This window comes from Accipiter gentilis, chromosome 19 (assembly GCF_929443795.1).
Source record: "Accipiter gentilis chromosome 19, bAccGen1.1, whole genome shotgun sequence".
Classification (NCBI taxonomy): domain Eukaryota; kingdom Metazoa; phylum Chordata; class Aves; order Accipitriformes; family Accipitridae; genus Astur; species Astur gentilis.
Genome location: NC_064898.1, coordinates 25,054,110 through 25,066,094, shown reverse-complemented (window position 1 = coordinate 25,066,094; position 11,985 = coordinate 25,054,110). Strand labels below are relative to the sequence as shown.

Below are 11,985 nucleotides of genomic sequence, written 5' to 3'. Positions count from 1 at the left end.
CATGGCAAACCACACGCTGCCAGACCGCAGAGCTTTTGGCGGTGAGATACACGTGGTCCAGTCTCAGCACTGCTCTCCGAGGAGCGGGGGGCTGCTGCATGGAGGGCTAAGAGCATGCAGAGCCATTGCAACTGAAGAATAAACAGAAACCTCTCTGGAGGGCTTTGCCTGCTCTTAAATAGAAAAATTTAATTTTAAGCACTTCTCGGTGCTGTGTATAAAAGCAACGCAAGCAGAGCCCCGGCGAGGAAACCGCCTCTGGGCAGTGTTCCCGGTCCTCCCGAGCCTGAAGGAACAAATTCATCTTCCATCCAGGCAGGAAGAGCTGCCGGCTGCCTGGAAAAGACTATTGGTTCTCTGTTTGCCTTCCAAAACTGCCCTGCTCTCCAGGATGGCATGCAAGGTACAGTCAGACTATAACCTGGGGGTTGACATCATCAGGAGAGGCCAGATCTTGCTCCCAGCAGTATTATGGGCTGTAGGGGAAAAAGCCTCAGAGATGACTGCTCCTCTGGTGTCCACCGTTAGGCTGTGACCATTAGCCTTCACTACCACGTTCCTGGATGGGATCCCTCCTGCCCTGGGATGCAGGCTCAGTTGGAGTGGTGGAAAGTGTCCTGCTGTCCTGGGGAAGGACTCCGTCCCAGGAGCGATGGGTCTAAAGCTGGATTCTCCCATTTCTTGTAAATGCCCCATTTACATGATGCTCCAGCGCTGTGCTGGACTTTGACCCTCCCAGTACTCCTTTGCCTTAACATCTTATTTTGCTAGTGATTTTTATTATTTAAATAGTCTTTCCGAAGCCCCCTGGATGGGAAGAAGCATGCAAAGCTCTGTCAGCCGCATGAGCCCCCACATTGCCCACCCATGACGTCCCTCTCCACCACAGAACGTGGACACCAGAAACACAGCACTAATGTCCCCATGGAGGAGGAAAAGGCACGCGGTGGCTTCAGGCTTGGAAAAGTTGGAGGAGGCCCTCATGCCAGCTTTCTGAAGCTGCTGTCAGCTTGATAACACGGCGTGATGGACTATAAACCCCGGTGTCACCCCAGCCACCCATGCCAAGAAGGCTGGCCAGGCTGGTTAGCTGCAAGCTCTGGCTGTCTCCAGGACCAGCTCAGCTCTGCGGCCGGATACGTTTTGCTCTGGCAAGGCAAATGGGCGTTTTAATTAGAGGCTGGCCATTTTTAGAAGCAGGAAAACCTCAGTGGAGGCTGGGCAATAAGGATAGGCTGGGTTAGGGAGGGGAAAGTAGTGGCCGAGCTGGCGTTTGCTTGCAGCACTCTGTCTCCTGGAGGGCTATCATCATCTCACCCCCCTTCCCAGCACGTTGGGAAAGACATTGAGGGTTGCTTTGCCCCATCCACCTTGTGACCAGGGTAGCATTGGGCAACCTTCTTCTTCTCTTTATTTGTAAACATGAACCTCTTGGTACCCAAAAGCTCCCATTTTCTTCTCACCAGTCTGCTGGAGCTGTTTCTCCTGACTGTCAGCTGTCAGCCTACAGAAGTCCCTCGCTGACTGATTATGAGCCCGACTTCATAGCAGCAGTAAGTGCTGTCCCTTTTAAAAATAGCTGCTCCTCTGTACATTTTCCATTTTGCAGGAGGTTTTTATTTCCAGCACATTTATTCCGCACACCCTGACTTGGTCAGGCTGGAAAGCACGGATGTACGCTTGCCATGCCAGAAAATAATGCTGCATGGCTGGGCATAATCCTTCTGGCTACCCCAGGATCTGCCTCCTGGGAAGGCTTTGGGGCAGCGAAACCCTCTGCCCCGTTCATGTTTCTCGAGGCAGCGCCGTAGCATTATTCTTGCCCCATCGTCCCCGAGACATCCCCTTCCTTCCCTTTTTGAGTGGACAAGCAGACCTGGGAACCTGATTAAAAGGTGGAGAACTGGAGCTGAAACTAGGCCATCAGATAAATCCTTTCCTGTAATAAGCAGGGAGTCGGAGCACCGGCCCTTAATCACAGCCTTTGTCTTCTAGCATTTGTATGCCTGTGTGCACACATCCCTCAGCGCCAGAACAAACCCTCCCCCTCCTGCCCCATCCCCACCCCTGCGCTGCCTTTCATTAATGGCATGAAAATAAAAGTGGTTTATTCTGCCACGGAGGAGCACCCCGGAGAAAGCAGCAGCCCGCTGTGCCAGGCGCTGTGCATCCTTCAAAAAAAACCCTGCCAGCTGCCAAGGGGGTTTGGGCAGGGGGATGTGTTGCCACCCTGCCCAGCTCCATCCCCTCCAGTGGTCCAGCCTCCACCCTGGGTTCACCTCAGGGGGATTAAAAAGCCTGAAAAAACCACAAATTTTTGCCCCTGGAAACTTTCCCACCAGCGTGGTGATGTCCTTTGACCCCCGCCGCTGCCCGCCTGGACCTCCGCGCCACGTGCTCCCCTCCTCTTCCTCGTTAGCGGTGGATGTGTGTCACGGCGCTTGCTGGTTAATTGACTGGGGCCGTGCTGGGAATTTGAACCTACATTTCAAAGAGATTGTTAACCTCCTTTTCCTTCTCTTTGAACTGCTTTGCTTTATTGTAGGTTAAAGGAAACACACGGCTTCTTCCTCCCAGAGCCCCTTTTGACAGAATCCTGGCACATTAGAGCCGGTGGTTTTTCACCAGCGATGATGTTGGCGGCAGCATGCTGCTAAGCGGCGTGTGATGATGCGTTTTGGTGGGATCAAGCTGTCCCTTGATTTCTGAGGGGATTGCAGGTAAAGGAATGGTCCAGAGATGCCCAAGGGACTGGTGAGGCACGTAACATCGCTGTCCTGGTAGCACGTGGGGGGGATCTCAACCAACAGAGGACCAAGGAAGGGTCACAGGTTATGGGTCGCTCACCCAGATGGGCTTGGGTCCCTGAATGACAACTTTTTTGGGGTGTGTTTCCATGGGTGGTTTAAGTCCCCCTGTGACTGCAGGGCAGCAGAGAGAGGTTGTCCTGACCTTCCTTTCCATTACATCAAAGCCAGCATTTGTGGAGCCCTTCACTGTATCAGAAAAAGAAAAAAGGTGACCAGTTTTCAGACAGATCGGTGAGCTGAACCAACCCATCAGGCGGCCATGCAGCCGCTAGCAGAAATGCACAGCAAGAAGAGCGTGGTGCTCTGCACAACGAGCACTCTTCACAATCTGGACTCTATAAGCAATGTCTGCATCCATTTTAGGTTCAAAACAGGTGGACTGAAGGCTTCCAAGTACCTCTGAGCATCTTGCCTGCTTATAACCTACAAGTCGGCCCTGGTTGGCCTGCTTTGAAGATAAATGTATGTAGAACTGTGAGGCGTTGGACTATTAGATTAGACGGTGTCCTGAAAGACAAGCTCTGCATCACCAGAGCTGACACCTGCATTGGTAGGTCTCCATTGATAACTGGGGTCATCTTTGGGCCTATGGTCCTAAAATCCTTGCATTGCTAATGATGCTTTTTCAGCCCACAGTATCTATCCTCTTTGCCCCCATAGTAGATGCTCTACCAAGCATTTCTGGAATATGTTCATTACCCATCTTGTTCAGTAAGTCTTTAAGAGGAACTATCTCAACAACTTCTTCTTACCACCTGGGACAGGACTGGGTATGACGGGAAGGAAGGTCAGGGATGGAGCAGAGCTCTGGCATGACCCCAAAACTGAATTTGGGGTCCTTCATGGGCCACACACTTCTATAGCTCTGATGAAAGCTATAAGGCCTGAAGCTCTTTCCAGCCAGTGCTTTTTTTTATCTCATTTTTACTTCATTTCAGATGCCCTTGAATTTGGAAGGCAAGTCTTCCATGTCCTCACTGCTCTACTACTGTCCCTAATTCAACCACACCAGGCTTTTAAGTCACCTTCTGCCAATGACTGGCCTTACCTTTTTGTAGGACTCATGCAGACAATATCACAGCTCAGAAAATCCCTAGACTTCAACTGACCAATTATAAGCTCTTAGCTTCAGCTTTTGTGAGGGAGAGCACTTCAGTATAAACTTAAGTCAAACTTTTATGCTAATAAGTCTTACCTCATGGTTGCAATCAACTAAGTGCATATATTTATCACAGGTCAGCCAGCATTCATAAAACCTCATTGCATTGATCAAACATCTGAGAATTTATACTAAAGCATAAATCAATCTGTGCTGCTCCATAACCTTTAGGATATTTCTGAAGAATAATATTCTACAGTCTTTTTTTTACTTTAACTGTACTCACTGCCGTCATTTCTTTTATCGCTTCAGTGATTACAAAACCTGAAATAATGGCTAGATTTATTTGCTGGAAGAACTGGGCATCTCTGGAGGTAATTCTCAGACCTGCTAATCTGCTGTGTCTGTCTAAGGTAAGAAAATTCTGAAGAGGGAGTAGCTTTTCCTCTGAGATATGCCGAGGAAAACAGATTCCTTTTTGGTCCTTACCTGCAGCCTCTCTTGCAGGAACACAAGGGGCAAGATTTTTCCCTGTTTTGCCAATAATCTTATTCACCAGCATAAAAATTCTCCATTTTCCCCAGAAGTATTCATTCATAGATTTTTTTTTCTCATTTGTAAAGTGATTTCTTGTTTTCAAAAAAAAACCCAGCCAACAGCTGTCTGTTTATCATAGTGGCATCTGGGACCTGCATCCTAGACACTACAGAGGTGAAAATCCCCTTGAATAAACAGGAAAGGATGAGGGCACAGAACATGTCCCTGTGATATCCCATGGGAAATGCCTGCATAATCCATGGTGGCAGTTGTGCCACAATGCTATTTTTATCACTGTTTCTTAAATGTCCTGTGGCAGCATCCTCAACCTCCCAAGACCAACGCTCCTCCATGGCTAAATTGGGAAGGATCCTTCCACAGAGATCCTGCAACCAGAGAAGACATCCAAAGAGGATATTATCACAGAAATACAGGAAATTAGGACTGTGTCTGACTCAGTTTTCCCAAAGCCTCATCACAAAGCTGTATTTTTCCTTGGTTGCTTTAGGAACCCACATTGGCCCCATCTAGTCCCTATCTGCTTGCTGTAAGATTGCCTGTACCATGTGTCAAGCCTTTCAACAAGTCCAGTAGGCTTCTCCCTTTGGAGGCTGTTCCACAGCTGCGTTTGAAATCACCAGTGAGACCTTTTCACTCCAAAATATTCCCCATAAGAATATTCTTGACTCTACTTTTGCTTATCAGCTATTTCTACATTCACACACAAGCAGGCCAGTCTCTGCTCCACAGGAGGAGTGTAGATACTTGGTGATGCCAGAGAAAGAGGTGGTGTCCTGGGAAAGAGCACTACCAGGCTCACGATGGGTTTGGGTTTCATTGCTTGGGGGAAAAATAGTGCTTTTCTGTGGTAGCTCTGCAAATACTGTTTGCTGGGTTTCAGCAGCCCCAGAAAAGCCATGGTAGGTACTTTACGCATGGAGAAAATGCCCCAGTCACAGCCTGCAGTCCGTGGGCAACCAATTTACACAGGCAAAAGCTCTGCCTGGAATTGCTTCAGCTTCCCTCTTCCTGAAGCTAAAATCAGAGCTATAAAGTGTGCGTTGTGCCGGCGTCCCAAAGCAGAATGGAAGCACCACAGCTGGCAGGGACCCCATCCTAGAGTCACCAAGGTGATATCGAAATTAATTTTTCAAATTATCAAAAAACAGCCCCAGCAGCTTGATGGAAATGAGGTGGTAATTCCTTCATTTTCTCTCTTCAAGCCACAGCAGAAGAGAAGGGCCCCAGGACAACCCTTGTGTCAGGCCATATCCCCATTTCAGTGCCACAGGTCCCTGCATTACCTGCTGCAGAAAGAGAAGCTGGTTGCTCCATCTGAAGCAGCAGTTTCACACGGCAGAGCAGAGCTATGCAGTTCCCAACAGAGCTCTGGAGCCAGCCAAGCACCATTAGCCTAGTTTTTCATCCAAGCAAGGAAGTCCTGGCTCCTGGCAGGCTTATTAGCTTTGGCACCGAGCTCAGCTGACACCTGGCCAAGGCATTCTGGCTGCAGCTGGACCTGCCTGGCTTCTATCCCACTAGCTTGGGTGTCTCCTCATCACACTTCCCTACCCTCTTGGTTCAGCATGGACAGGGCAAACTTGCGTGCCTGCCCAACGGAGCAATGGGGATAGCTACAGACTTGGGGGTTAATGGGGCTGTTCAGACTCCAGACCTCTTTGTACATCCAAAGATCCCTGCGATTCAAACAGTTCCTTGCAAAGTACTTGATTGTCCAAGAACAGAGATTTCCCTTCCATCTGACAAAAATGGTGCTGGGCAGCTGGGCGCAAGGAAGGATGAGCAATTTGTTGTATTTGCTTTTATGCTTATCTTCTCTCCTCCAAAGGCAAGATATGCTTGAAAGCCTAGAAGAAAGTTGCATGGCTCTTCCCAGGGATTGAACTAATCTCATAAGCAGTTGGAAGAGAGGACAAAATCCTAGAAGGTGGCAGGCTCTGGAGAACCAGTACCTGGTAGATCTTCCCTAATGGTTGCAAAAATCTACACCCTGTTTCTTAACCCCCTTCATGACTGCTAATGAGAGAGGAAGACAGCCTGTGCCCATAGCAGTCCCATCTCTCTTTTCTCCTGGTCTCTTCCACCAGAGTGGTCCTGGGCAGAAGTACCTTTGGGGGGGCAGAAAGGATTTTCTCTGCTCTAGGAGCCCAAAGCAAGGTATCACATTGCTGTCCTTATCACAGTGCCTGCCCCATCGCTGTCCCCATCAGAGCCAGCACCTGGCTGGGCAGAGATTCTTTCCAGGGCTCATTCCACCACAGAGAAAAGACACTGAGGATATCCCCAATCCCTCACACCCTTGACCCTGTTCACATGCATACAATTTGTGAAGGCCATAGAAATGCTCCCGTACATGGGAACGTTTGCTTTCAGCATGGGAGCTCTGGGCTGGAGGGATGTTTCGGGCTAACAGCATACCCCAAACTGTTTGCTGCATCTGCATTGCTCTGTTATAGATAAAGCCCGGCACCTTGGCTCAAGTCCTAGAACCAGAGGCCTCAATGGCCAACTCACCCATGGCATCAGATTGGCATCAGCCAGATTTACACTTTCGGACAGGAGTGTGTCTCCATTGCTCTTGCAGACCTGCAGCAGTGGAGGTGCCGTACCCTCTCTAAAGAAGCAAATTTCAGCCTTTGTTTTGCCCTTCTCATCATAGAATTATAGAAACATGGAATGGTTTGGGTTGGAAGGGACCTTTAAAGATCGTCTAGTCCACCCCCCCTGCTGTGGGCAGGGACACCTTCCACTAGACCAGGTTGCTCAAAGTCCTGTCAAACCTGACCTTGAACATTTCCAGGGATGGGGCAGCCACAACTTCTCTGGACAATCTGTGCCACTGCCTCACCACACTCATAGTGAAGAATTTCTTCCTTATGTCTAATCTAAATCTACTTCCCAGCCTTTAACCTGAATTTTTCCTAGCTGCAGCCTGAGCCGGTGACTCCTTGTCCTTACCTCCACAGAGGTGGTGACAAGGTCACAAAATTAATGACTGACAGGCGACGATGCTGCATCTATCAGCTATGTTTGAACTGCTGAGCCCCTGATGAAGGCTGGTTCCCTCGTTAACCACCTTCCAGCACCAGGCACAGCCTGGGATGCAGCAGATAGCATTTTTATCAGCGTTGCAAGACATTAACTGCAGGACCTGCTCTTCTCCCAGGCACCTGCTACGCACTGCAGGTTAAACAGGGAGCAGACAGCACGCTCAGAAAACAAAGGAGATGCTCTGTTGGGAGGAGATAAGGACAGAAATTGCTCCGCGACGGTGACCTTGGACAGAAATTGCCCCATCGCTAGATAAGGAGTGCTGGCAAGAGGCAGAACTTTTGCTAGACCTAGTCAGGATCTCTTTGGGCTAGGACAGGCAGAAGTGAGGTTCAGAAGGGACTTGGGGTCTGGTTAGGGTGGCAGCCTGTGGATTGATCCCCTTCACAGCCACTGCAGCGAAGTGATGCTGCCAAGGGGGATGTCAGGGCAACATGGGTTATTGCTGCCCGTTCCAAAGTTGCATGCATTCATGGGGGAAAAGAAGTGATTAGGTACCACTTCTTTCTGTAAATATTGATACCTCTTCTGGCCTTGAGATAACTTTGTCAGGACGACATGCCACTGCACGTCCTCGTAGTGGTGGGTATGAATTCTGCTGCCAGGAGGAGGGTCCAGTGTTAGCATCATCAGGGATGCAAATCATTGTAAAATACAAAGCACAGCAAGTCTCTGGGCATTCCCAAAGCAAAAGCCTGGAGATCTAGTGTGTGTGTCTGCAGATCACTTTGTCAGGCAGTGCCTGCAACTTTCCTGTGACACCTGTAATGACATGAGTCAGCTAGATCGCCAGAGAAGTCACATAGCCACCAAATTCATCCATGCAAAGGAATGGCACTTCACCAGAGGAGATCGCATCTATCGGAGCTAAAGGCAATGGCACTGGGAAATGGAGGCGACCACCCACAATCCTTCTGCCCTGACAACAGGCAAAACACCTTTCTACCTGATGTATCTTGTCCAGGAGGACTGATTTTGCTGGGAACAGAGAATGAGTTGCAATTAAGATTCAGCCCTTGGCTCAGGTTAACCTATTTCTGGCAGAAAATTTTAGGTGAGCATGGGTGTGAATTCCTTTAAAACCAGGTTAGATGTTCAGCTCATTCGATAGGTCCTTGATGGGGCATGACAGTCTGGCTCAGGCTCTGAAAGCTCCAGGCACGAGGTTCAGAGGCATCTTTTTAAAAAATCCACACATACGAAAAAAGCACAAGGCCAGGACTAGGCTGATCACTGGATGTGCTCAGCGGGATCACCACCAGTGACTCAGAAATCCCTGATAGACCTCTCTAGTCCCTGTTTGCAAGAAGACACCATGACGAGGTGGATGGAGCAGAAAGCTAACCATCTGCAGCAAGGGAGAATTATCTGCTGTAATGACATCTTTCAAATCAATGGGCTTGGATAACTCACTGCCAGGAGCCATCAAAAAATGACCCAAAGAGCCATTACCATTAAATCTAACAAGTCTTGGGGAACCTCAGGGAAGAGGAATGAGCTGGCAAAGGGCCTGGGTCATGGCAACATGGGCAAACAAGAAGGGGACAACCAGAAGGGTAAGCACCATCAGTTCTTAGCAAAACAATAGAGCAGTTAATTTGGGATTTCATCAACGAGCTTGTAATCTGGACAAATGCACATATGTCTATAAACACAGTCAGATGGCAGAGCAGAAAACCTTCATCAGCATTCATCACGTTTCAGCCTCTGAGCCTCTGCTGATAAAGGCAGCTGTGGCAGTTTAATACATCACAGTTCCTCCAAGGCATTCTGCTTTTTTTTCCTTCTAAACTGCATTAGATGAGATTAACAAAACATGCATTAAATGGTGTCAGAACTGGGCCCCTGACAGATCTCGGAATGTGGCTGGTAAAGGGATGGGGTTATAACTCTTCTTTTACAAGAGATGGCTTAATGTGGACAGCAGTGGAGAAGCAGATGGAAGCAGGTCCGGGTATGGAGGATTAAAGAGCTCAAAGCCCCAAGGCAGGGTCAGGAGCATGGGCTGGGGAGGAGGCACTGGAAGGAGGTGCAGAAGGACTTTCAGGGGACTGAGAAGTGGACAGGGTTTGCAGGAGCAGTGCAAAGGTCTGTAGGGTGGGAAACGTACTGGCCCGATACATAGGTGCATCCATGGAAAGAGAGTCAAAGGGGTGTCAACCTGGAGGGCAAATCCCCTGTCAGAGGGTGTTTCACCCCTAAAGGGTGAGAGACTGCCTTGAAGGCTCTTGAACACCCCTTGAGTTGGGGATGGGTGAGAGCCAGCCAAGCTGATGTGCCAGAAGAGGCCCACAAAGGTCTTGGGCATCCAAAATGAAGAAAGGTCCCGCAGAAAGGACATCTTCTTGCCTTAGTAGACAGTAGGCTAGGGCTGCTAGGTGGTGACAGGTCAGTTCTGCTGGCCATGAACCAGAGGCTGGCGAAATAGCAGAAGGCCAGGGATTAGACACACAACCCGCCAACGTAAAGATTTAGGAATGTAACCTTATTCATCAAAGAGAAGGCTAAGAGAGATCATTACGTATGGGTATTTACATAGGGGAAAGCTGTCTGATAGTGAGGCAGAGAAGGGGAGGTTCTTCAGCCGTGCTGATAAGGGGAATGAGAAGACATGATGGGTGGACGATAGCACTAGATTAATTCAGCCTTTGAAGTGGACACCAACTCACTGCTATGAAGGTAATTAAATATTGGAACAGCTTATCAGGGAGGCTGCCAAGTCACCAGTGCTTCTTATGTTGAAATAAAGATTAGGTATCTATGAAAGAAGATGCTCTAATCCAATTTCTGGGAAAAATCTATTTTCTGTATACAGAAGGTCAGATAAGATGATCCTCATGGTGTCTTTTGACTGTGCAGTCTGTGAATTTAGGAAGCATAAAGTCCCCTGTGTAAGGATCCATCTTCATCTGGTACATGACGTGTCAGGCAAATCAAGGGGAAATACATAACACAGGCTGAGATCCCAGCTCAAGAGCATGCAGCCAGTGCTGGGAAGAGAGCTCAGAAATTCCTGGCTCTTATCCCATTAGCCGACTGGAAGATAGATAAGCCTCCACATTTCTTCAAACCTCATATGAATCACAAAACTACTTAGAGGTTTTTGGTTTTGCCTGGTATTTATATTGCAACAGCAATAAAAAGACGCAGTCTGACTGTGCTAAATTGATAGGGGATGGAAGGGTGTCCTCTGCTCCAACAAGGTTTAAAATCTCGCTGAGGACATGAAGCAAGCAAGAAAGGACCCCCCTGCCACTCGGCAGTGGCAGCCTGCAAACACAGTCTTCCAAGAACTGAACGAGCTCGTGCAACCCATTCCTCCATGCCAGAAACAGGAGGAAGAAAAGCAGGCAAACCTTGGGAGAGCAGATAGAGTGGTTGTGACGGAGAAAGGGGTGCAAGCCCCAAGGGGATGTGGCCAAAGCCAGGATCTACCCAAACAAGGCAAACTTCTGGATGGTGTCGTCTCCAGGGAAGAGAATGACCAAGAACCACCAAGAATAAGGGCTGGGAGTCATCCAGCCACATGTAGGAGTGCCAAAATATGCCAGATGATAGAGCAGCTCTTGAAAGTGCTTGTTTCTCCCCACTGACTTTAAAGGGAGCCAGGGGTGATTGGCCCAGTCGGAGACATTAATACCTTAGACATCAGAATTCAGGTGAGATGAACTCCAAAGAGCCAGAGGAGGCCCAGACTGAAGCGGTCACAGCAGAGAAATATTTCTCTAAGGCACAGGGCTCCCTCTGACTCAGTTTCTCAGCTGTGAAAAAGGACATTCAATATAATCTGTCTAGAATAATCTACGACTCATTTAATGAGAAAAGGGAATTTCAGAGGGACTGAAGCTGCCTGCGAAGCCAGGTTGCTGTGTGGCCTCCTATGCTGGCTGGTTGGGGAGGGTGCTCAAAAATCCCATTCCAGCAGTGTCAGAATTGAAGTGTGGTAGCCAAAAGTCCAGACTAGTGTTTTCCCTTTTTTTTCCTTTAATGATATATCTCTAAGGGAGGGGGCAGGGGGGACACAGGGAGAGAGAAAAGAAAAAAGATAAAGCTAAGACGTGCTAAATAATCCAGAATAAAAGCAAAATGTTTCATTACAGACAGAAAGGGAACACTGAGTGTTAAGCCACAGTGAAGTCACTTTAGGTGGTTTTTATTATTTGATAGGGTTTTTTAATCATTTCACTGAAACCCCCTTGGGAGATCCCTTTTGCTTCAAACAGAAGTGATTTTTTTTTTATCTTCTTGATTTTGGTCACTGAACCACAAAATCCAATTTCAGTTCAGGTCTCTCGGAGAGCCCTGGGTACTGGTGATACGGAGGCCCCTGTTCACTACGCATCCCTCTGCAGGCAGGAGCAGAGAGAAAATGGAGCAGTCCTAGTGAATACACATGCACTTACACGCTCCGGGAATATGTTTGCAAAAATCAGGGCATGCAGGTTTGCCATCTCTCCATCTTCCCCT

The 11,985-nt window shown here is 48.5% G+C and overlaps 1 long non-coding RNA gene across 2 annotated transcripts; it reads left to right on the top strand.

The window, feature by feature from the left end:
* The first annotated feature begins 1,277 nt into the window (after window positions 1-1,277).
* Window positions 1,278-4,309, top strand: LOC126048516 (uncharacterized). Of its 2 annotated transcripts, none has more exons than XR_007508874.1 (3): window positions 1,278-1,553; window positions 2,546-2,720; window positions 4,222-4,309. It is a non-coding gene; the product is annotated as an uncharacterized LOC126048516 (long non-coding RNA). The 2 variants fall into 2 exon arrangements; XR_007508875.1 differs by lacking the exon at window positions 4,222-4,309 and adding an exon at window positions 3,174-3,244.
* Window positions 4,310-11,985: the final 7,676 nt, after the last annotated feature.